Here is a 26535-nt window from a genome sequence, read left to right as displayed (position 1 = left end):
GCAATTGCCAATTGTGAGTCCAAAATTCCACTCCAAAGTAATGGTGTTTACAACAGAAATATTTTTATTCCTGTTTTTTGGTCTTTCTTATAAAAGCAGATGGCAGTAAGAATCACTACAATGAATATATGCGGGCTAAATGATGGGGGCAAAAGACAGAAAGTAGCAGCTATGTGCAGAATGTTAAAATTGGACATCGTATGTCTGCAGGAAACACATGTGAGGGGGAAGGACAGGTACCTTATGGACCAGCTAGGCTTCGATGTATTAGCACATACGCACCAAGATACTAAAACAAAAGGAGTGGCCATATTGGTGAAGAAAGGCTTGATGAAAGTAGTAAGAAAGAGGGAAGACGCGGATGGTAGATGGGTGATGATAGAAGGAGAAATAGCCGGTAGCCGCTACACAATTGTTTCTGTATATGGTCCCAATGAAGATGAACCTGATATATTTGATTACTTAGATACCGAACTGCCGCTATGGACTGAACCTATAATTGTGTGTGGAGATTTCAATGTCAATGGGTTATCAGGGTTGGGTATGAGGGGAGGGGGGATGAAGGGTGAGCGAAAGAAGAGAGTAAGAAAAGCCATTGATAATCTAATGAATAATAATGCGTTGGTAGATGTTTGGGCAGCATTTAATCCTATAGGGACAGGGAGTACTTTTTATTCGGCCCCTCATAAATGTATAGCGAGGTTAGACTACTTCTTAGTCACCAGTCCATTAGTAGCAGAACTGAAAATAGAAACATTACCTCGAGTCTCCTCAGATCATAATCCATTGGTGTTGACTATCCCCCGGAACTATAATACTGGCCACAAAGAGTACTGCTGGACATTTGAAAGAGGGCTGCTCAGAGAAGATGAATATGTTAGCAGATTGAAGGTATGGATTACGCAGTTCTGGGAGGTAAACAGAGGTACGGCAACTGCAGGCATGGTCTGGGATGCATTCAAAGCAGGGATAAGGGGGGAGACGTTGGCTTATACCCTGTATCGGAGTAAAAAGGAGAAAAATGGAACTAGACAGTAGGCTACAAGATTTAAGGAATCTAGAACAACAGCTTATTCAGCACGTTATAAATCAAGAACCTCTTGAGCAGGTCCTTCTAGAAATAGAACTGAAGAAGGCAGAAACTGGGGAAAGATTAGCTAATAAAACCGCGGCTAATTATTTGGCAAAAAAAGAAAAGTGCTACGAGTTCAACGAGAGAGTTGGACATATGCTCGCAGTGCGTACCAGGCAGGACTTGGCAGCCGGGGAAGTTAAAGAAATCAAGAGTAAATGCGGGAAGGTTGTAACCAAGGTGGAAGAGGTGAGGGAGGTGTTTAGAGAGTTTTACTCTGATTTGTATGATCAAGACGTGAGTTGCAACGGAAATGAAATAGAGGACTATCTGGCTGATATCCCACACAAGGAACTGTCCTTGGAAGATAAAGAGACTCTAGAGGACCCACTAATGTTGAGCGAACTACATAACGCAGTTTTAAAACTCCCTTCGGGGAAGGCCGCAGGACCCGACCAGATACCAGCAGAATTTTATAGGACATTTTGGGATGTATTAGGGATATACATGTTGGAAACTTTAAGGTACGCACAGAAAGGGGAGAATACACCACAGTCATGGGCTGGGGCAAGTATAGTAGTCATTTTGAAGAAAAATAAATCACATTTGGATCCTGGCTCTTATAGGCCGATCACGCTTATGAATGCAGATGCAAAAATTTATTCCAAGGCTTTATCACAAAGACTCAGTAGAGTAATTGAGGGGTTGGTATATACAACACAGCATGGTTTCATACCAGGTAAAGGGACTACGGAACATACAAGGAGAATGATCACCATATTGGATGCCGCGGGAGCTGCAGGAGACCCTGCCTCTGCCGTCTTTTTAGATGCAGAGAAAGCATTCGACAGGGTCTCCTGGTGCTACCTGTGGAAAGTCTTGGAGTGGTTCGGGATCGGCACAGGCTATATACAGGCAATAAAGGTGCTATATGCAGCTCCATCAGCTAAAGTGAGGATTAATAGGGGGTATACAGAGGAAATACATATAAAGCGTGGCACAAGACAGGGTTGCCCGGCTTCACCACTGTTATTCGCCCTATATCTAGACCCCTTTTTACGGAGGTTAGAAGGAAACCTGAATATTCGCCCGATTGGTTTACATGGCTATGCATATAAGACGCTGGCATACGCAGACGACGTGGCAGTGGTCACACCAGATCCAGGGTTAGCCATTATTGAAATTGAACAGGAGGCTTCACTTTTTGGCGTATTCTCAGGGTATTCACTAAATAAAGGAAAAACACAAATAATTAAAAATAGTTGGGTAAACTATCAGGATATAAGAATAACACCGGAAGTCACGTATTTGGGGGTGAAGATCACGTCCGATTTAGTTAATTTAGTTGAAATCAATATGAGACCACTGTTGGAGAAAATCAAAACAAACACAGAAAGAATGAATAATTTGCATCTGACTTTAATGGGGCGAATAAACGTCATTAAAATGATAACATTCCCGAAAGTGCTGTTTTTACTTAGATCTATACCTCTATATTTTGAAAATGCTTGGTTTAGCAAATTAGAAACTATTTTGAATAAATTCATTTGGGTGAAAGGGAAAACAAGAAGAGCATATAGACACTTGGCGGTAGATAGGGAAAAAGGGGGCTGGGGAGCTCCAGACTTCAGGCTCTATTATTGGGCTGCAGTATTACAGTACAGTAGGGTGTTAATAGGAGGAGGAGGAGGTCGGGACCAACTAATGGATAGAGAGGTGGGCTTACCTAATGTGTATGCTGTACTGCTGGGGGAGGAAGCTGAGAATGGGTTGTTCAACACTACTGAATTCACGTATTTTAAACATACGAGATTTAAGACGCTGAATGCAGTGTATAGGGTGTGGAAAGGAGTGGCTAAAAAGTTGGGGCTAGGCAGATTTAATATCTATACAAGACTGTACACAAATAACTCACTTCCGAGGGAGATCTTTAAAGATGTCACTATGCTTGGTTGGTATAATAAAGGCATAATGCAGATAGGGGATTTACTGGATGAGCAGGGTAATATCACACAGTTCGGAGTACTCAAAGCGAAATTTGGGCTAGAGCACAACAGTTTCTACAAATACTTACAAGTGAGGAGTTTTTTAATACAAAAACAAGGTGGTCCGCTGGGAATGCGGCAGTGCAAAATTATGGATTATATAAAAACAACCACCAAATGTACAATAAGATACCTCTATGCAGAACTGAAAGGAACTAAGCCAGATGAAAGGGCAAAATTTGCACAAAAATGGAGGGAAAAACTGGGGTCAGGCTTAGAAACCTTTCAGGAGTCACTAGATCTGGGTAGAACGGTGTTATGCTCAGCAACTCTCCAATCGCAACACTACAAAACAGTATTTTCACTTTACCACACACCGGCTAGAATTGCTCAGTGGGGCGGAACAACAGGAATAACTTGCCCACGATGTAATGCGAGTGGAGCAGACATTGCACATATGTTTTCGCAGTGCCCACAATTATTTACTCTAAAAATGGCGATTGAAAAATTCTTTGATAAAACGCTCAGGATTAAGATTAAGCTACTAGATGAATTAATCATTTTAGGGGTGGTCGATAAGATGGAAGCCATGCCAGTAGAGTTTATTTTTGTTTCAATAGCAGTATTTCGCATTTGCATTGCAAGGAATTGGCTGAATAAGACTCCTCCGATTTTTGCAGACTGGATCGCTAGCCTCCTTACTATATATAACTTAGAAAAGGCAATATACGACAGGAAAGGTAAAAGGGCCAAGGCCTTAGGCAAAAAAATATGGCAACCAATCACGACATGGAAGACTGGCAGAATAAATCCAGAATAGTGTAACAGAAGCTTGATTGATTGGTATTAGAGGACGGTTTCCCTTTTTTTTTTTTTTTTTTTTATTATTGATGATATTTGCTTACAATATGAAAATTTGTATAAAACAATGAAATGTATATGAACTATATAACCACCTGAGAAATTGGTATGTGCTGTAATACATATGTTGGAATATGCCAGAAAATTCTGAAAAATTAATAAAAAGTAAATTAAAAAAAAAAAGAAATATTTTTATTCCACAAAATCCACTCCTTGCGCCAACGCGTTTCGCCTAGGTTCAAGACACCTACGGCTTCGTCAAGGCTGAAAATAATACAAAGAACGTATATTTGTAATGATTTCTTACATGTGGTCATAAAAACCATCCACCATTATCATGCATACCATGTCAGGACTGTAAAAACATAGGTGCATTTTAGCCAAACAAGCTACTATTTGAAGCAAGGCATGTGAGTTACATATTTCACAAACTTTAGTACAACAGTATTTGATATAATACATGGTTACTTTAAGGTGTCAATTGTCATTCTCTAGACCCTTATTTACCTCGATAATCATTATTTTTGTACAACCCAAGTGCTCGTGATAAGTCAAATCAAGTCAGAAATTTGTATAGCGCGCTACTCACCCAGAGGGTCTCAAGGCGCTTAAGGGAGAGGGGTTCGCTACTGATCGAACAGCCAGGTCTTGAGTTGCTTTCTGAAGGAGAGGTGGTTCTATGTAAGACGAAGGTGGGTGGGGAGGGAGTTCCAGGTCTTGGCCGCCAAGTAGGAGAAGGATCTTCCTCCCATGGTGGCTCTTCGGATGCGTGGAATCGTGGCGAAGGCTTGGTTGGATGATCGTAGTTGGCGGGTGGGGGTGTAAAAGGTCAGGCGAGTGTTGAGGTATCTGGGTCCTAGGTCGTGGAGGGCCTTGTGTGCGTGGGTGAGGAGACGGAACGTGATTCTCTTGTTGACGGGGAGCCAGTGCAGGTCTCTCAGGTGGCCGGATATGTGGTTGTGGCGGGGTATGTTTAGGATGAGTCTAGCGGAGGCGTTCTGAATGCGTTGAAGTCTTTTCTGTAATTTGGCTGTGGTTCCGGCGTAGAGGGTGTTTCCGTAGTCCAGTCGGCTGGTGACAAGTGCTTGGGTGATCGTCTTCCTTGTTTCGGTGGGAATCCATCGGAAGATCTTTCGGAGCATGCGTAGGATGTTAAAACATGATGATGAGACGGCGTTGACTTGTCTGGTCATCGAGAGGGAGGAGTCTAGGATGAATCCCAAGTTGCGAGCATGGTCCATTGGTTGGGTGCGCTGCCTAGAGCCGGGGGCCACCATGAGTCGTCCCAGGCAGAGGGGGATGATCCTAGGATGAGGACTTCCGTCTTGTCTGAATTCAGTTTTAGACGGCTGTTCTTCATCCACTCGGCTACGTCTTTCATCCCTTCATGTAGGTTGGTTTTGGCGGTGGTTGGGTCCTTGGTGAGGGAGAGGATCAGCTGGGTGTCGTCTGCATGGGAGATAATGTTGAGGTTGTGTTGGCGTGCGATGGATGCGAGGGGACTCATGTAGACGTTGAAGAGGGTGGGGCTGAGCGATGATCCTTGTGGTACGCCGCATATGACTTCGGTGGCCTCTGATCTGAAAGGGGGGAGGCGGACTCTCTGGGTTCTTCCGGTGAGGAACGAGATGATCCAATCCAAGGCATTAACTTGTATCCGGACGTTCTTGAGGCATTGTACAAGGGTGCGGTGGCAGACTGTGTCGAACGCTGCGGAGAGGTCCAGGAGGATGAGGGCCACTGTTTCCCCGTTGTCGAGCAGTGCCCGGATGTCGTCTGTGGCTGCAATGAGGGCGGTGTCGGTGCTGTGGTTGGCTCGGAAACCGGACTGTGAGGGGTCGAGGGAATTGTTAGACTCAAGGAAGGCGGCGGGCTGACTGTTGACGGTCTTCTCTATGACTTTGGCGGGGAATGGGAGGAGCGAGATGGGGCGGTAGTTCTTAAGCTCGGTGGGGTCTGCTGTAGGTTTCTTCAGGAGGGCACTGAGTTCGGCATGTTTCCAGCTTTCTGGGAAGGTAGCGGTGTTGAAGGAGCAGTTGATGATGTCCCGGAGTTGGGGGGCGATAATGGAGTCGGCCTTGTTGAAGATGTGATGAGGGCATGGGTCGGTTGGCGATCCGGAGTGGATGGAGTTCATCGTGCGGATGGTGTCTTCGGTGCTGATCGGGGTCCAGGCGCGGAGGGTGGTGGTGGGGGGATTCGGTTCTGTGGTTGGGGGAGTGGTCAGGTCGCCGAAGCTGTTATGTATGTCAGCGATCTTGCTGTGAAAGAATGAGGCTAGAGAGTCGCAGAGGTCTTGAGAGGGAGTGATGTCGTTGTTGCCGGCGCTGGGATTGGTGAGCTCTTTGACAATGCTGAAGAGTTCCTTGTTGTTGTGGGCGTTCTTGTCTAGTCGATCCTTGAATGCTAATTTTTTGGTGGTGCGGATCAGCTGGTGGTGTTTGCGGGTGGCGTTCTTGAGGGTGGTTTTCCCAATACTAAGAAGGTATTTGAAAATGCCGTGTTGCCCTGGCTGTTCAATCTTATATACTGAGGCAGCACGCCTGTAATCATATCGAGAACCTCATTAGTATACCACTGCAATTATATTTATATACTGTACATCTGAATTTACTAAACAACAAAGTTCCTTGTAAGAGTGTGAAGGCTCTTACCTCCAATATTTCAGTTTGGCATATATTATCCCGTAGTATAGAAGTAAAACTTCAATTCGAGTGGCCAGTTATTAGGTCCAAAGTTGTATTTTCCCTGCAACACCAATTGTATACTAAGTTTTAGTAAAACGATATCTAATCTAGAGACCAAAAGTTCTAAAGCCTCCTTTAATCCGTATAACGTCGCCTTGTTACTCTTACCTTCAATTCTGGGTCCCTTCGCTTATCGTGGCGTCCTGCCCGTGTTCAGGCATGTATTGGCCTCTTCCGTGTATGTGCTATAAAGAGCATACTCGTAGATATAGAGGAAGGACCAAGTCATTGCGACCTTGGATGGCCGCCATCTTTGAATAGGGTTGAGTAATCCCTATTCTTGTAAGAAAGTTCGGTTATCTCAATATATTTTATTATCAAGCTAACTTTGTGTGTGTTTATTTATGCAAGCCCAATATCTCAAGCCCCAACACCCATATCTTTATGTATAAAAGCTGTTTGCTTGTCATAGTGTCCTACCAGTTTGTGGGCATACGAACACCTAATGCCATATGTAGACTAAAGAAAATAGTCATAACCCCAAATAGGGGGCATTCAAATATTGTCAGTTAGAAGCCTCGTAGACATCATTCTTTTGAAGGCCTAAGAAGATTAGTCCCATATAGGTACGCTAGAGACGCATTTGAATTGTACAAAAATATTTACATCCGTCATCAAAATTGAAAATTAATTGGTTAACAAACATATACCTGTTAATCAAACTCAGATACAAAAAGTACAGGTGACATAATATCAGTCTTGGCAAAGTTTTTTTGAAAGAGTGACCATAGATTGGGCATTATACCCCACCCTTAGTCTACCGTAATCCAACATATGATTATACGCTGAAATTCAAAATCATGTTTCAGTCCCCCTGAAAAAATTGAAGCTCATGATCAAAGTTTATTCCATTCTCCATAGCTTTTAAACGCAAGATCCATTTTGCTTCAGACTTGCATAGCAACAGCTCCCTGTTACCTCCACGTGGGTCTGGTTTAATCTGATCAATCCCAAAAAATACAAAGTTTTTGCTTTCATTTTGTGCTGGACAGTTATTTACATGTTCCGCCGTGGGATATCTGACGTCATTGTGTTTCAATGCTCTAACATGTTCTCCCATGCGGTCTTTCAGCATTCTAATTGTACTCCCCACATATATCTTGAGACATTTACATTAAATAATATAAACAACATATTTTGTAATGCAAGTAATATTTGTTAGGATTGTATATCTTTTACCACTGTCAATCTGGAAGTCCTTAGTTTTGTCCAGAGCATATTTACATACACCACAGTGTCCACATTTATAAAAGCCCTTAGAATGTAAATCTAGCCATGTTTCTGGTCTTTTTATTGGATAGCTCGGGCTCAATAGGGTCCCAAGTGTTCGTCCCCTGGGATAAGTAATTTGAGGATATGTGCCAATGTGGTCTTTCAGTGTTTTGTCCATCTGCACTATATGCCAGTGCTTATTCATACTTTCTTTCAGTTTCATACTTATAGGATTATAATTAGTAATCACCCTCATGGGTTGTTTCTTAATCACATTTCTGGTAGTTGGTTTGAGGGTGGATGTGCGTTTTGTATCTAAAGCTCTTTGTTTAGCTACCTGTAAATCTGAAGGACAGTAACCTCTCCGCAGGAACCTGCCCTCCATGTCCTCTATGCAATGTATAAAACAATGATCTTCGCTGCAATTTCTTCTTGCGCGGATCATCTCCCCAAAGGGTATTGCTCTAATCTGGTGTCTCGGGTGTGCACTTTTCGCATGTAGGATAGCATTACATGCTGTGGATTTACGGTGCATTTTACTGAGAATTTTATCATCAATGGAGTAAACTGTCTGCCAAACGACATCATATGCCAAAAAAAGCAAATGTTAGTGTGCAAATCACGTGTTGAATGGGAAGCTATGACTTTGCACTATAACACTAATCGTAAAATCTGTCATAGCATGTTTTTGTGGAAAATCTGTAACTCGTAGATTTACTGTGAAACCCACGGAGTGTATGTGAATCTCAAAAAAGAGTACATTCTTGAAAATCAGAGGCACGGTTTATGAATAGCAAGGCCCTCATTTCTTTGTTAATCGGTTCCTTTGTGTCTGTCTTTAGGTATGGGACAGGCACATCATGTGCATAGGACTTGCATGTGTCAATCTTACTTAACTACTTGCTGTTAACTACAGGAGTATTCTCAAGACACCAAAGCATGTGGATTTGTTTCAGTCAAATGAACTGGCTGCTGAAACGTGATTTATTACACTGTACACAAAAAACCTTGGAACTTCCCCTAAATGTAAGTTCATCCTGAACTTTAGGAAGTGAGCGGGGTCAGAGTTTAACAGCTCCTCTGATCTGTCAGTGAGGCAGCTCTTGCACCAAGCATATGTGCCCAGTAATTTAGGATAATCCCGTGTACGGCAAGAGTACAGGCCGGCCACAAAGAGTAAACAAAAATATAATAATTGTTTTTGGTAGAAGTGGGAGTTTGGTTTTTCAGCGGTATCTTCCCGGCTCTCGGCTTATTCGCCTCTAGATTTGAGGAAGTGAGCAGGAATCTCGGTTCTGTGAATGTGCTCTCGATATTGTTCAACAGGAAATGAGGGAGAGTCAACGAGAGGCAAGTTCAGACCAGCTTTAATCATAAAAACACACAGGCGCAGACAGGCTCCTTGCAATCTGTTGACTCTGCCTTGATATGCAGAGCAGCTCACTGTACGAAACCAAGGCTTGGCCCAGGAGGACACCGTAAGCCGGTGCTGCGGTGCATCAGTGCGCGCGAGGGAGCGCATCAGTGCGGCGCGAGGGACCGTAGACCGGCCGGTGCTGCGGTGCAACACTGCGCGTGAGGGAGGGCTTCAGTGCGGCGCGAGGGAGCGCACCCGAGCGGAGGCGGGCATGACCCCCTGGAGACGGAGAATGACCTGGTGATCACAGGTGAGGCGTTTTATGTCGTCGTCAGCCCTGGGACGTGTCACATCGGAGTCTTGTGAGTTTTAAAACATCCGGGAGCATTCGGAAGCATTGTGGGTGCTGAAAGTTAGCCTGCCTGGCTGCCTCGACACCAGCCCGGGTGTTTCTGTACAGCATGGAGAACTAAGTGTCAAGAGACGGATGTTTTCACCCACATTTTTTCAGTGCGTATTTATTTAAAAGCAAAAGAAACACTACACCTAATCCAAATTTGTGAGTCTTATTTTATTTCTCTGGGTGTGACCCGTTCTGTGAATGTGTGAAAACTCCGGCTCCGTCCAGTGTGTGGCATGGGGTTGTTGTCTCGGTTTAGATTACTCAAAGATAGAATCATTTGTAGTTTCACGGGCCATGAAAGGCGAGGAGTTTAGATAAAGCGTCCTTGCTTTCGGCCGAAGGTTCCAGTCTAGACAGGAGCGGTGGCAGGCTCAGGGCAGGGCGCTCCTCATGGCAAACAGTTCTGTAGAAAGCGCCTCGGTCAACAACACATTCGGCATTTTTGTGGTATCTTCTAAAACGTCTAGCATTTTTGGTGGTGTGGTGAGCTGGTGCTGTGCAGTGCCTGTGACGTTTCTGCTTAAAGTGCACGCACTCCTGGAGTGGCACTTCTCACGACCAGAGCTGCCCAGCCTCGTCCTGGCTGCAGCTTCCCGGTTTGTTCCATAGTTCTAGAGTATGCCGGGGTGTCCTGGTGTAATTGGGGCTGACTTTTAGGCCTGTTTTCAAAGATTTCAGGAGACTTTGAGTATCATTTAGGAAAGCAGGTTTTCCTGGATAACGTACCGAAGTGTGTACATAACAGCGCAAAAATACGACACGAGTGGAAACCACCTGACCTTGTCATAAGACATGCACTCATTCCTATGTCAATCAGTGGGAGGACTTCCGCCGGTCCTCATTTGTGCTATTTTGATGCATTTTACGTCTGCGTGATGGCTCAGTGAGTTAAGCTCGCAGTGACACGCTGGTTACCAGTTTGAATTATAGAGAATGAAAAGAAGATGTGTACCTCAGTCCTTCCAAGATCGTTAAATCTTAAATTGGGCAACACTTAGACTTGCTATACGCAGCTATTGGAAACATCAGAGGTGCAAAAAAAACTATTAAGTAAAAATACATTACTATGTATGCAGCACCATCTAAAAAAATCTATGTAAAACTGAAGCCACTCCAGCTTTTAGCCAGCTATATGGTGGTGACTTGGATTAATGTAAACTTATCTCCCGTCTTCAGAAATTCAGACACCATCTGCTATCTGTGGTCTAAGTTGCATGTACCCCCTGAAGACGGCAGGCGCATGCGCGGCACATTCCAAATTATACATTCGGGACTTACAGAGGCCAAGAGTTAGGTGCCTTCTACCACTTCCAAGAGGGGGAAGAAGTATAAGGAATTGTCATCAGTAAGACCAGTTCTATTGAGCATCCTTGGATTTCTTTAAGTTTAGAGGGCATTAAACTCTGTATTAGACCATGGCTTTTTAGTTTGAATGTCTCCCCTTTCTTCAGACATTTTCTGGGGTTCCCCAAGTCATTGTTGTACACAGTTTTGAATGAGCGCATTACAAAATCCCAAAATAATACAAGTCACAATTCCATATTGGTCGCCATAGCACAATATGTTAGTAGTTCATTGCATCACAAAATCGAAATAAATTATTTAGTACCCAATGAACACCCTGGTGATCTTTTAGTGTATTACAAAATTACAAACAAATTAAACCGATGATTTGATAATGGGTCAGTCACTAAAGAACTTGATGGTCTTGGCTTTTGATTACTAGTAGCACACTGTGTTCCGCTCGTCCTGGACAGAATGGTTTCCTATAGCTGTGTTCTTCTGCTCTAGATATATCCTTTGGAATTTCACACCATTTTGCTACCAATAATGTTGCAGATGATTAAGGTGCTTTTCCTGTGACAGATTTTTGTAAAAAAAAGTCCTTAGACTATGCCAAATCGCCCTACCACGATGTGATTTGTGTAGGAAAAAACATATTTCCGACCTTTCTCTAACACAATAGTGAATGTATGATTCTAATATTGAATTACAAGGATTCCCAAAATTGATAATTTTTTCCAAGTTGCTGGCTAATACTTATGTCTGCATTTTTATGTCCACCTTTGCGGAGAAAATTGAGGAACTGTAGATGTTACCGTAGCTATTAAGCATAGCATAACCCTAGATTTAGGGAGCAGTAATCAGTTTTACAGATAACATTTCCACTGTAGCATGAGAATCACAAAATGAAAGTCAAAATGATGGGCTGAACATAGATAGTTTAACAGTTTTTCATTGTAATTGCTTTTAATTGATTGGTCATTAAACAATTATACAACTTGTGTAGTCCATCATATAGCACTATCAAAGCTTAATTATACTTTCCTCAAAATATTTTTTTTCAAATTAGGGTTTACAAGACTAAAAGTCTGGGCATTGGGTGCCTGTTTGTTACATTAATAGAAATCGAGTAACCCATAGCATATGAATTAAGGAGTCAGCGATAGTCGTGGGAGAAGATGTAGTTGCACTGGAACCACACTACTATACATGTTTACTTAGAATATTGCAAGATTGAGTAAAATGATTAAGGATGCTGATTGGTTGCAAAATATACACGAAAATGATGGAATGTGTTTTCAGGATGCGCCAGACACTATAGAAGTATCACTGGATGGTTCAACAATATTTTATTCTTCTGTCATAAAGAAAAAGCAGAACAGGTCAATGGCTGCACTAGACATCTGGATCCCCACAAGGTTATATGGTTCTATATAGTGTTTTATGGTCAAGTCTTTTGCCATTTTGTCCAGTAGACTTACTGGGATGGCAACTGTTGAGGATGTCATCAATATATTAAATGTAAATAATCCTCAAGTAAAAAACATGGAAATGACATAACCGAGAAATGGGATATTTGATCCATGCCACAACATTAACGATGGTCTAGTGAAAGGGATGTCAGAAAGTGAGCTAATTGAAGAAGATTAATCATGAGGCTTACCATCGGCTGGTATACTTTTGTGGAAATGTAACAGATGTGAAATGCTTCTTGACTATGCTGGCCACTTGAGACAATTTGTCCCCTAAATGGGTGGCATGGAGGTACACCAGGAACACCAACAAGGTCTGTTCACATAATGACCATTCAAGCCGGTTTGTGTGGTCTTTAATGTGCTGACAATTGGAACAGAAATTAGTTCATCCAGCAACTGTAGGTCAGTGAAATCTAGACTAGAAAAATATAACACTTGGCTTCCTTCCTTAATGGAAACAATTGTGGTGGAAATGGAGGAAATGTACCAACTTTGTAAGATTTATGACTGTGGAGCTGTGTGGTAGCACTTTTTGAACAGATGATTAGTTGGATGTCACCTTTCTTCATCACCACTCATAATAGGATCTTAACAGGAGCCCATGAAATGGCTGACAGCGAGTGTGCTGGAAAGCCAAAGAGAAGTGAACAGAACCACCTAGACTGTGCCATGTCACACCAGATGCTGAGTAGGTGCCGGATGCCTTGTGTAAGGATGATAAAGTCTTATGGTCACTTAAAATAAAACATGGCACAGCAAGCCTCGTTTCATGCTGGGTGGAGATGGTAACTTCTATGGGTCCATGCCCAAAATCGTATTCTAGGCTGAGTTGATTTCAGTATGATTTTAGTGACATAGAGCAAAGTTTCAGAATTGGGGTGGGTATGATAATCAGTTTACAAGATTATTTGTAATATGCACCAAATATGCTTTTCTCAGGTGTGTGCCATCATCACGTTCGTAGATTTGAAGTCAGTTTTTAATTTGCAACTTTGGTCTGCTACCAAGAACGACCCAATTACTTGTTATTAGCTATGCATGGATTGCACCACCAAACCACACCGGGAGCCTCCGTATAAAGCTGTTCTCTGAATGTACTGAACTATTCCCAGTAGTCACTAGGGTCCATCATGGGTGAATTCCTGTCGCATGGGTGATTATTGGCTAATTGAAGTCCGAACTTTGGACCCTCGGTGGAGAAAAAAATATATCTTGTTTGCAGATGACTTAGTATTGCCGAGTGAGTATCAGAGTGATTTGCTTAACAGCAACTGAAGGCATTGAGGTTTCTGAATAAGGCAGGAGGTTCTCATACAGCGGAGCGGAGGGGATAGCTTTGGATGACCTGGTGAGCTTTTAGACCTCATGCCATGCTCTAAAACACGCAACTAGAACACAATGTCCTGAAAGGTGAAAGTCAATAGACAATTATAGATAGCATGCACATAGCATTACTTGGGTGGACAAGAAGGAGATTACTCATTTTTAAATCAAAAGGTAATTATCCATCTTTATGTGGTAACATTAGTTTCAAGGTCGGATATATACAGTTAAGAACAGCACTGCATAGAATGTAATGACAACCACATGGAACTTGGTGCAACAATCATGAATAAAAAGTGCAGGTGGTGACGCAAGTGAAAGGAGAACAGCGTAGTTGGCGCACTGTGCATAAGGTGCAGACTATTTACAGTGAGTGGCTTAACGGCGCATGTGACATAGTGATATCACAGTGGGCACAATTGATTTGATTTGAATCTAGAGCCATGAAGGAGAAGTGCGCCTATTGGTCAGGCTGTTAGGTCGACGGCGTTTCGATCCGGAGCATTTCGGATCATCATCAGGACTGGTTGTCTGAATTAGTAAGTGCTGGAAGGATCCTGGAAGAGTGGAATCCTTGTAACCCACAATTGGGGGATGAATTAAGGCAGCCTGGGGAGTCTCAGTATAATTAGAGTCTGGACTGCTGGGAGGAGCTAGCTGTAGACTTTGGCGCTCGAACCGGCCATAGGGATCAGCCGTGCTTGGTTTGCATTTGCTGGGGAGCTCAGCGTTCTCGCTGGCCGTAAGGATCAGCCGTGCTTCGTGTGCGCTGATTTAATCAGCGCGTCTCTGCGGTCATCGGGGAAACCAGGCACTGAGTATTTCATTTGTGATATACAAAACAAATTGTGCATATAAATGCTTGTCTATCAGTGGTGCGAAACCAACATCCATCATTTTGTATATAGAGATTCCGCTTGGAAAAACCTTTCCTCTCAATGATTTATTATTAGACCAAGTTATTGTGGTTGATAAGCCTCTACCCTGAGTGTATCAAAATGAAAAGTGGTGTGCACCTTGAAAATGATATTGGGAGCACTCCTGTGCTGAAGGGGTAGAACTGACGGCGAATCGCGTAGTGTCGTCCCACAGGCTCATCATATGAAAGGGTAGTAGTAACAACCATCTGAGTTGTGGGGTTACATCAACGTTGAGAGGTGCAACTAAATAAGTGAAATAACACCTGGGCCCAGGAGTTTCCCCGTTTGCTTTAGAGATTGTACTGGTTATTTTACTGAATCTCCGACATCAATGGTTTGTGTCCTCTATTTGATTAGGTTGAAAAGAAATTTGCTTTAGGTCATCTCTGGACATACTATAAGCAAAAGTCACAATAAGTGTTGTAGGTTAGCCCACGAGAAAAGATTTTTGAAAGAAATGGGTTCTGAGGACCTCTGGGCAAATCCATCAATGAATAACAGGAGTACAAAATGGGAGATCAAAAATATCTGCAACCCAAATGGAAAATGTTGATACAAAGTACCAAGTGCGGTTACCTACTGTGTGAGTACTCACTGGCGCTCACACATGTCGGGACGGAACCGTACTTGGGTGAGAGTACACGGGAAATCCAGCATGCCACATAGATTACATTTACATTGGGTATATTGTGGAAGTATGCTTACACAGTAAAATATAGTAGCTGTAAGAATAAGGGTGGGTATTATAACCGTGAGATGGGCTGCAAAGAAATAAATAAAAGAAGCCATATTGCACAGTATGTTTTTTAATCTTAAATCTTGTAGCATGAGTAGGAACATATTGATGCCTCTGTTGAAGAGCAGCCGGGTCACTAAAGATAGAGGTGCCACGACATTTTGCTATTGGACTGTATAATGGATTTATATTACTGCAGTATCATATATTTGGTGTTCCTGGTTAATTGCACATGCACATTAGGAGTAGTGGTGATGGATAAATGATATGATGGAAGAAGTTGGGTGATAACGAAGAATCCACAGGCATCATTTTCTTCACACTTCAACCCCGATGGTGCAAGAAATTCCAAGTGAGGATTCTCCTCCAGATTTAGCACCTTCTCCAGAATTCGAAGGATTGTTCTTTACCACCAAAATGTAAACCAGGGTACATGCGGGGGCCATTTATGTGGAAGGAAAACCAGTAAATAACACGGAGACACATATTGGCTCTCTTAATATGTCATAAAAATTGAAAACTTGGTTGTCGTAAAGAAAAACACACATTTATGTAGCTCTATCGCCTGCTTGAAGAAGGAGTGTGTGTTGTTTGTGCAGAAGTATCCGTAAACCGAGCACCATTCTCATTAAATGGTTACATAAAATGCAAATTCCCCTTAAGTACTCTCTGCACAGGAGTGGCCTAAGTTTCTGCCTGACTAATCATCTATTTTTGGAATCACACAGAGGAAGAGAGACTGTTTTGTTAATAAACCTGTTTATTTCTGTGTTACATTTCTTGTCTGACACATGAGTGCAGAATTTGTCACCAGTGCCACAGGGCTCTTGTGGCATTCTCAGTAGCACTGAAATGTATATGACAAGATAAACAATGTTCCAGGGATCTCCATAGACTTATCACTGTGCTAAGGAAATGGAAGCTATGTGATGCTGGCACCGACTGCCTTGGAACCAGCTTACCCGGACCCATATTACAGATATCTGGCACTGCCCTGGTCTGCACCAGGATGCATATTTAGCTTGGTGCGCTGGGCGCAGACAGGGTCAGTGCACCTTATCACAATGAATGCACTGTGTCCAGTGTGGGCGCACACCTGTGGCTGCACTGGGAGCATCCCCTTAGTGAAAGGCGGAACCGCTATTTGAAGCCACCTGTCTGCATTTTATTGTGCAGGTGGCAACCCAGCCTGATTACTAAAGGGGGCAGAGATCACACTGCAGGCAGGTGCAGGGCGTGACTGCACCTGCCTGCAGGGAGATGTCTGGGGACTCTTTAGAACCATCTCTATGTAGCACACCGCCAGTGCGCCCACTGATGCCCTCTTTGTGTCTGTGCCCGCCTCTGTAATACAGCGTGGTTGCAAAGGGTTCAATCATTTGTATGGGCTACACCCCTTTGCAAATGAGAAAACAATCTACGCTGGTGCAATCTGTATCACAAAGGGGCCAAAAAAAACGTTTCCAGCCCTTTCTGTCATAGCACAGTGCCCCAGATGCATCAGTTTGAGACATCATTCATGCACACTGGGTATTACCAAACTGATGCAGTGGTTGCTGCTGCAACCTGGCGTTCATTGAACGCATGGCCGGTGCAATTCGGAATAAAAACATGACTAGAAATGAAGTTCAAATGGACGTGACATTACAAGGAACTTGAGACCTGATTTTTACTTTGGTGGATGGGGTCCTTCCTCAGAAACGTGACAGATACCCCATCTGCCGTATTTCAATTACATTATATCCTATGGCATTTGTACTATGGTGGATGGGACATCCGTCACGTTTGAGACGGTGTATCCCATCCGACAAATTCTAAACCAGGCCCTTAGATGTTTTCATCCTCTGTTGTCTGTTTATGTAAAATATTATGCAATGTTTTAAAAAAAAATCAATATAGCTCGTTACGAGCTTATATAACCATACAATCAAAAAGAACGACGCTATGAGACAAAATATTAATAGCATAAATTTTGGGACCCCCTCTACGGTTAAATTAATGACCAGGGAAAAGAGAGGACAACATTAAGGAAAAAATACTGAAATTCCCCGTGGTCAATTCGTACTTTCTTATGTGGCATAGCTCATAAATTTAACCAGTTAGCCTTCATATTAACACAGATACAACAAAATTAGTTCTCTCATTTTACATATTTTATTAGTTTTTTCTTTTTCTGTAGTGTATTAAGCATATTTTTTTCTTCTTTTTAAATTTTTTCCTTATGTATTCATCAATTCATAAACAAAGGTTATAATCCAATCAGTATTAAAATACAGTGAGAAATACCTTGATCTTTACAATATATTTAAAAAACAAGTGTTTATACAGTGAAGAACAACACCCTGTCTATCACACACCAAAACCCATACACACCTACTCATTCATACATCTCTACACTCTTTCCAAACCCAAAAACAATTTCTAAGGTTGAGGTAACACAGATATTCTTTGTGTATTGATTGACCTGGCGTGGAAAATACACAAATAATATCTGTGTTACCTCAACCGTAGAAATTGTTTTGGGTTTGGAAAGAGTGTAGAGATGTATGAATGAGTAAGTGTGTATGGTGTTTGGTGTGTGATAGACAGGGTGTTGTTCTTCACTGTATAAACAAAATATTAATTACATAAAAAAGAAACAGGATTACTGAAATTCTTTGATTTCTAAAATAAAAAAGAGAGAATATCATAGTAATACACTTAACTCCTTATCTAAATAGTGCACTGTCATATGGTTTGGCCTCCGACTGTCTTAATTTATAATCATTATTTTAAATATTAGTTGAGAATTAGTAGTGGCAACCTCAGAAAGAGACTTAAAGTGCCTTATTTAGGTCCAGATGGTAGTGGTAGAATCGTTGTAAATGGTAGTCGTGCCAATTATGACTACTGCTTATTTAGAGTAGATGGTAATTAGCGATCACTTTTGATTTGTTCTCACAATTAAGAATGTGTTTTAGCAGGTGGTAACAGCAAGTGCATAATGCAAAAAGCAGACAATAGTTCACGTGAGACCGGCACTAAAGCGCTCATGGGAATTATTTGTCCTTGTTTTGCCTCAAATTTCATGTTGAGGCAAACGCTGCTATCTGCACTATGGGGTTCAGTGGGCCAGCATTTACCTCTAGACTCTCAACGGATGGTGTTTGTGTCACAGTCATCCTACTCAAAATGCCATCATAGCGGGTGATTGACACTCACTTATTCGCAAGACAAGCTTAATGTTGGGTTGGAGCGGCCTTGGGTTGGGGCTGATCCTTCCTGCAAGAAGCATCACGTAGAGGCGAGGTCCTTCTGAACCAGTGGTCCGGGGACTCTCGGGTCCATGACATCTTCTCAGGGGTCTACTGCTTAGAAAATGAAATAAGGTTAGCCGACTTATTAAAGTGTATATAAATGAAGAAGCTACATTTTAAAACGTTCTGTATACGTGAAAGAATTAGAAATTGGAGGCTAACTATTCAGTTGGTATGCTCAGATTGATTGTTGGGAGCGGTGCAAATGCATGAAACATAATATAATATGGGTAATGATTGGCCTCAATTGAATTTAGAAAAAAACTCCTACCTTGCCATTCAAATTTAGTTTGTTTATATTGTTTGTGAATGAAATAAAATATTTAATCATTTGTGTTTTTGTTTGAATGCTTCTGTCTGTGTGTTTTTTGTGTAGTGTTTTAAATTACAAATTGTGGAAATTGCTCTGGCCGCGCTCTCCGGCTTCCAGTACTGACTCAGTAGGGTCCCTGGATTCCAATAATGATTCAGTGGGAGTCCCCGAATTTCAGTAATGATTAGGAGGGGGTCCACAGAAGTCAAAAGGTTAAGAACCACTGACATTGAGGATATCTGTCACCATTGTGCTGATATGTTCAGAGGTCTAAATGTGGAGTTGCTTAAGGTCATGCACTGTAACCATTCTTATTGAGCTGGTATATTCTGCCATGCATTTCCCTAAAAAGATCCTTTTGAATGAGATTCGATAACTCCCACCCATTCCTTAGGATACAGCCTAAAAATATTAAACAGAAGGGGAACTCAACTGTTTGTTTGGCGGTAACAGACAGCTAGTTGTGTAACAATTAACCTCCAAAAGCTGAAATTAACTCCCAAAAGCTAAAATTAACTCCAAAAGACCAAAATCATGGTTGTACAACCTCACACAACTGATTGACCCAAAGAACCTCGGACTGGGGCACTGAGAGAATCTCACAAGGGGAGACCAATTGAAATAAATTGAGCAGTCTGGCTAAACCAGGACCTTTCTCTTGAATTTAGGTTGCAAAAGTGGTAGAGGCAGCCTTTTTTCAATTTGAAAAACATTCACACATATTTTCACTTCTCCAACATTTCAGTGCAAGGGCCAGATGATGTTGGCCATTGGGCTGTCAAACGTGGGATCATTCTGTGTATCTGTGGCAGCCAGATCACTGGCTGAGAAGTCTTCGATGATCACAGCACGCCGCAGCCTGATATCGATGCACATGTTGAAGATGGGTCCAGTGTCCCCAAATGGTGACCAAAGCAGAAATAGATGGTTTTAAGTCCCCGTGCAGTGCGCACTGGCAGTGTATAGGAAGGGTTCAGGCTTTGTCTAGCAGAGTTAAATGAATCAAACGGGTCGGGCGAGCCTTCTTGGCACTGGCAGCAAAAGCTTGTGAATGATATGTCTTTGTCCTTAACTTGGAGCAAGTAATTTTAAATTCTGCAAATTGCAGAAAAGCTGCTATTGCAGGTGCGGGTTTATCTGGTTCCGTTCAATAGCTCTGTTAGCCCCATTTTATTTTTACTGCTTCAAGGTGCTAAAGACCCCTACCGGTAGTAGTGAAAGTTTACATGCGGCTTAACATTTACATAATACACACAGCCCATAGATTATACAAATTTTGATATTTTTTAGCCTATGTGTTTTTGCTACATCAGGGACATACATAGTAGTACTGCATCCCACATGCAAAAGCTGCCAATGCAAAATTAATTATAGAAAACTTCTGCCGATGGGCGAGCCGAAAGTGCAAAAACGGCGTTACTGCTTGTTATTACAATTTTTTTTACAAATCTCTAGATCGAGAAGTAATAGCTACTGGTAATGTAATTGTAGCAGCATTCAGCACCATGGAAGTGCTTTGTCCCATTTGTAGATTATTTCAGCAAATGTTCCTGTCGTGTGGAATTCTTCCTCTGTGTGAAGAACTTTTAACTCAGGATCTAATCAGAGGCCCGGCTACCAGAATTGCGCCCGAATCCTATCACTTCTTGTGGCATCTTTGAGGCATTGCATTACCCCTTGTTAACCCTGGTACTAACTTGACACATCTTAATTTCTTTTAGCAATCTTTGTGATTTTATTAATCCTGCAGTGATTGTACACTCCTGTTAACTTAATTGATTTCATGTCCTGTGAAGTTGTGAGAGTCAAAAGTCATGTAGAGTTCAAAGATCATGTGATATAATTTCCTACAATGTCATTGAAGTGTCAAAGGACCTGTGATGTCAAGAATTCTGAAAGGGGCGTGTCCCATTGCCACTCAGGACTAAGGATAGTCTTGAGAGATAGGAGTGAAAGCTCTTTCCATTGGTGGGAAGACATTTACACGCAGCCTGACTCCCTGCCCTTCTGGGGCGAGATATCTGGCTACCAGGATTCAGTGCTGAGCCGGAGAAGTTAAACTTCATCCCAGATGAAGTCAGACAAACTTTGGAAACTATGCCGATCTTCATGAAGGGTTTCGATTTCTGATTAACTTTAAGGGGAAAGTTTAAACTTCTCGCGGCGCTAGTTTTGACATGAAATTTTTTTACAGAGATGTTTGGTAGCCCATTAAACAAAACAAGCTGATAAAAAATATAAGACCGAAGACACACATTGATTGTAAATAATCGATTTATACTGATTCCGCATTACCTGTACACAGTTCATTTTGTGGGTTTGTTTGAATTTGTCGTATAAAATAGGGAGGTATGATATAATATTGATAATAACAATAGTACTTTTTCATATAGTACCATAAAAAACACTTGTTACTATTACCCAATTTAATGCCACTCAATTTTCAGGAAGGAGATTCTCTAAGCCTTTCTGGGATTTAGTCTTAGGGCCTGCAATATCCAGGTATGTCAGTGGGAAGGGTTTAACTTACTCTGCCATCTTGTTTTCTGTGTTGAGCTATGAAAAAGAAAGTAAAGCGTGCATTATAATTCATAATAATTGATTTAAATTGTTTCCTTTGGGTGTTTGGCCCCCAGAGTGCCTTCAGCGACCCTTCATAAGAAGTTTGAGTCAAAACCATAAAAAAATGCAGATGCAAAGGTTCTAAGTGCCAGATGTATCATTATACTGATTGCAGTTTGCAACCAGTATTGAATTTTGTGAACTGGCACATTTCCTAATAGGCCGGTTTGTAAAATTCTGAATTGTAGAGAGTCACTATATCACAAATTGCCATTCACTCTGATTGGATACAATCACAGGGATTGTGGCTGCAGGAGTCAGCAGACTACCATGTCTGTGATTGGGTTCAAAAAAACATTTTTTTAAAGTAGTCCAATTTCCTTAAAGTCATTGGGCTGCTTTTTAAAAACACCAAGAAAACAATGTTTTCTTAAAACTTTCAGAGTTGGCACTACTGCCCCCTAAACCTTTTACTACTATTCACACAGGGGAAAGGGTTTAATGCGGATTGTTTGTCTTTTGAGAATGAGTTAGCACCCCAACTTTTTGGTCAGTAACTTTTCAGTGGTTTGTGACCACAATTACAGTCTTAAATTGGGTACAGATTTGGTATTTGGAAGGGGCATCTAAAAAAGGCCCTTCCAAATACCGAATTCGTGTCCCGTCATATTCCGATTTTAGGAGTCGGAAAACTTTCCTTATGTACCATTCAGATTTTAAAAGTCTGTAAACCTTTACTGACTCCTAAAATGAGATTGACTCATAGGAACAGCCTTTTTTGTGGTCGCAAAGATGAAAATTGTTAGTACATCTGGCTCCAGATGAGGTGGACGTTGAAATATTCATCGCCCTGTTTGTTTGTTTGTAATTCATCTTGAAACAATAGGAATGCTGAGCCCGCTGGGTTTTCTTTTTCTGTTTGCTTTGTTCTCTGCAGATTCAGAGCCGTGTTTATTATTTTCTTTCACCCCATGCTCACTTCTGCAATTGGCAGCTTTTGCACATGGCAAAGGGCAGGTCCCCTGGAGAACAGGAAAACCTGCCAAGCAAGTTAGCCTGAATTAATAGTTGCCTGGCTGGGCTGACCTGGCAGGAATTAACAGGATAATATCACAATCCTGTGCCAAAGGGGGGGCAATTGACAGTTTTCAAATGTTGAAACTGTATCTAGCTTTGGCCGTCATCACAAGTCCTGTGTAATTTCTGTCTCGATTATGGCTCAATTGGGATTTACTAGGAATGCAGGAACCGCATTCCTAGTGAATGCAGGATCTGCAATCCTGATACCGCTCCCCCTCACCCTCACCCACCTACCGTAGGAACTTCACTGGCTGACTCACAGCAGATGATATCGCCAAGTACCGAATCTTGTGGAATTTTCCTATTTTCATTTATTTATTCCAGTGTAATTATTGCATATGCAGTATTAGGATAAGGCACTGTTCTGGTAATAACCAAGATTGAAGGCAAGGATGTATTACACCTAACTTGCAGTACGTATAACGTCGTCGAGAGTTGGGTCAAATAATGTTTACTGAGTGACAAGCTACCACATGAAGCGCCACCCCCACCCTTGTGTTTTGCTCGGAGATTGAACAGTACCACCATTAGGAGACACTAAATTATCTTCAAAGACTTGATTTGGGCTCAAAACAGACATATTTGCCGGTACATTGCAGTAACATTGTTTCTCAGTAATCTATACATTGTGTAAACGCTAGAATTTAAACTCACATTTTATTATAGTTAATTAAATAGTTATAATCAAACACACAGCATACTCCCTCTCTCTCTCTTCTCACACACGAACACACACACATACACCTTATCTATTGTAAAACAGTACGTTCCTCTTTTTAAAATAATCCCTAAAGCCTAAAACCAAACTAGGCATTACCAGGAATAGATTTGCGTAGCATGTTTCCACCAATCAGTGTGACTAACTAAGGAAAATAACACATTCACTATCTAATAAAATGAAAGTAAAATTGGACAAAATAAGAACACATTCTCATCAGGCAACTCAGCAGAAAGCCAGTTTAAAAATGTAAATACTCAAAAGGCAAACGTTCCAGAAGAAGAATGTATGATTAACAGAAAGGAATTAAACACCATACGCTTTGAATACACGTGTCGTTATTTTAAAACTGTATTACACACAGTATAAAGCAGGCTGTCACACAGTGATTTAGTGTAGACTATAAAACACACGCTTTCAAAGAATTCATGTTAGTGATAGCTAACCCCTAGGGGAGACATTTTTTTTCAAGTCCATTTAAAGGACACTTTCCAAGACAATACCTCTCAAAAATAATAAATCTTTATCATCCTGATGTTTCAAGTGGCTCCATATATTAAAGCATTTTAGGCCCACCCACTTTCACCCTCACACAGAGGTATAATTAAATCCTCATTAACAATTCACAGATGGTTTAACAAGTATGAGAACTGTCTTGTAACATTAAAAACCCGGCGAATTTTTATCTCTCTTACATGCAGATGTCCTTTCAGGTGAGTTGAGGCGGTGGCAGGAAGGATAAAATAAGGGTCCTACGTGGAACCCTGAACCTCTGATCCCCTGGGGCCTTAGTGTAATGACCCCAGGAGAAAGGAGCAAAATCATGGACAGTGACAAAGAAAAACGGGCACTATACGGTCTACATTTTTGTGTTTACAAATGGACAGAGACAGCTTTCCCACTTTATCAGAGAAATGCCCTGAAGAAGGTGTTGCGAAAAAGGGCCATCACTACTATTAATGCAGCAGGGACATTGGCACTAGGGCTGTGGTATAGGGGACACTTCACCACACAAAGGGGTGTGGTGAAGTGAAGAGCTATTTTCCTTGTTAGCATTGGGGCCCAGATCACATATGCTGCATAGAGAACAGACCCAAGCAACAAAGGGGTGAGATGTGGGTATTTTCCTCATAGGGGCAGATAGTCTGCTTTGGGCCCCAGGCAAAAGGTAAGAGTGAATACCTAGAGGGGTGGGCAGAGGGGTAAGTATCATTGGTGCTGCAGTTGCATTGGGGTATAGGTGTGTGAGGGCCCAACTAAACCCCTATTATTGCTGTTTTTCTATCATTCTTGCTTATATTAGGACTCAGTGCACCCTTGCTTCCTATTGGCACATGGGAAATCAGACCAATGGCCCAAGAGAGGGGAACATTGAAACGGAGGAGACACCTTGGCTTAGGCCTCAGAGAGATGGCAGAAAAGAGGATTTGGGGTTGGGGGTCGAGAAGAGGTAGACCAGATGTAAGAAGTCTCTCATTAGTAAAGTGGCACTGGGAACATGTAGTGTGAAGGCCCCCTGCATTACAATTATGACTTTATTACTCTACAAAAGAGGTATGGTGGAGGGCATTAGAGCTGATGGCACCCATGCTGCACAGAGGCGGGCAGTACATGGAAGCAGCCATGCTACTAAGGGCGTAACTATCATTATTGCAGAAGGTGCAGCTACATTGTGGCTCACAAGGCCCCAGTAAATGGAAGCAGTTTTCTGTCTAGTTTAGTGTTTTTAATGTATTTGATCTTTGATCTTTCAAGTTCAAGTTCAAGTTCAGGAATTTGTATAGCGCACTACTCACCCAGAGGGTCTCAAGGCGCTTGTGGGAGGGGGTGCATTATTTATCGAATAGCCAGGTTTTAAGTTCCTTTCTGAAGGAAATGTGGTTCTGTGTGAGGCGGAGGTGAGTGGGGAGAGAGTTCCAGGTCTTGGAGCGCTACGATTATACAATGCTCAACAATTTCCCAGCCTAGCGCTACTGGGTACTTGCGACCTCGAGGCAGGCAATGGCATATGTGGGAGCGAGGTGAAGAGGCAGTAAGCAGTTCAGGTGGCAAGAAAAGTCTCACATGAAAGGATCTCATAAGCCCCACCCCTTGCACTTAGCTCTGCCCCTCAGACTACCGCAATCTTTCCATAAAGTTTTGGAAGGATAGCTGACTTCGAAACATTTTGGGTAGGGGACTCAGAGCAACAAAATCCTTTGCCATACAGCAACTGCTGCAAAGGCCTCTTAGATGAATCTTTGGAACTTCTAGACAGCTTTACTCCTAATCTAATAGATGCCCCTAGAGATATTTAACTACTCTGCAAGGTAAGCAAGCTGGCCAAGAGTAAGAGCATTGAAAGTTGTGCAGGAGAGTGTGAACTCAGTCCAGAAAATTAAGTAATCAAGTGTACTTGTCAGTGGTGTAACTTCAGGGGGGTGGGTGTGTTTTTGGGTTCTGCACCCCTACCCTAATAAGTCTATTCTCTAGTATATCGTTGGGTACAGGTCTTTTCAGTCAGGTATGGCGAGGAGTCTGTTGGATTTCACATTGGATTTTAATATACGCACACAGACAAAAGCACCCTCACATTCTATCATCTCTGTTATGAAGGTCTTAAAAAATTTTAGTTTTTTTTTTAAAGTATTGTGTTTCAAGTACCTCTTACAATTTGCACTCTGCTATTTCTCCACTGTCCCTTACACTCTGCTTCTGCACTACTCCTCATATAATGTGTTTTAACTTGATTTGTCAGCATGATAGTTGGAAAACCTGAAATTCACCCTCCCCCCCCAATACTAACGAGCAAGCTATGCCCGTGGTACTTGTGTTAGACATCAATCAATCAATCAATCAATCAATCATCGTATTTATATAGCGCACTACTTACCCAGAGGGTCTCAAGGCACTGGGGGGGGGGGGGGTCTGCTACTGCTCGAACAACCAGGTCTTGAGTTGCTTCCTGAAGGCGAGGTGGTCCTGGGTCAGGCGGAGGTGGGTGGGGAGGGAGTTCCATGTCTTGGCGGCGAGGTAGGAGAAGGACCGTCCCCCTGTGGTGGCTCTACGGATGCGGGGGACGGCGGCGAGAGCGTGGCTGGTCGAACGAAGCTGGCGTTTGGGAGCGTAGAAGTTGAGGCGGCTGTTGAGGTATCCTGGGCCTTGGCTGTGTAGGGCTTTGTGTGCGTGGGTGAGGAGACGGAAGGTGATTC

General features: G+C 42.3%; 1 protein-coding gene across 1 annotated transcript in view; it reads left to right on the top strand.

Moving 5' to 3' along the window:
* Window positions 1–9246: 9246 nt before the first annotated feature.
* LOC147665016 (rho GTPase-activating protein 27-like) overlaps window positions 9247–26535 on the top strand; it is a 172429-nt gene continuing 155140 nt past the window's right edge. Inside the window, exon 1 of the mRNA XM_086949815.1 lies at window positions 9247–9544. The gene's annotated coding sequence lies outside the window, so the exon portion shown is untranslated. The remainder of the gene's footprint in view (window positions 9545–26535) is intronic.

This window comes from Lissotriton vulgaris, unplaced genomic scaffold (assembly GCF_964263255.1).
Source record: "Lissotriton vulgaris unplaced genomic scaffold, aLisVul1.2 SCAFFOLD_499, whole genome shotgun sequence".
NCBI classification, from domain to species: domain Eukaryota; kingdom Metazoa; phylum Chordata; class Amphibia; order Caudata; family Salamandridae; genus Lissotriton; species Lissotriton vulgaris.
Note: the sequence above shows the minus strand (reverse complement) of the source record. Positions and strands in the feature narration are given on the sequence as shown.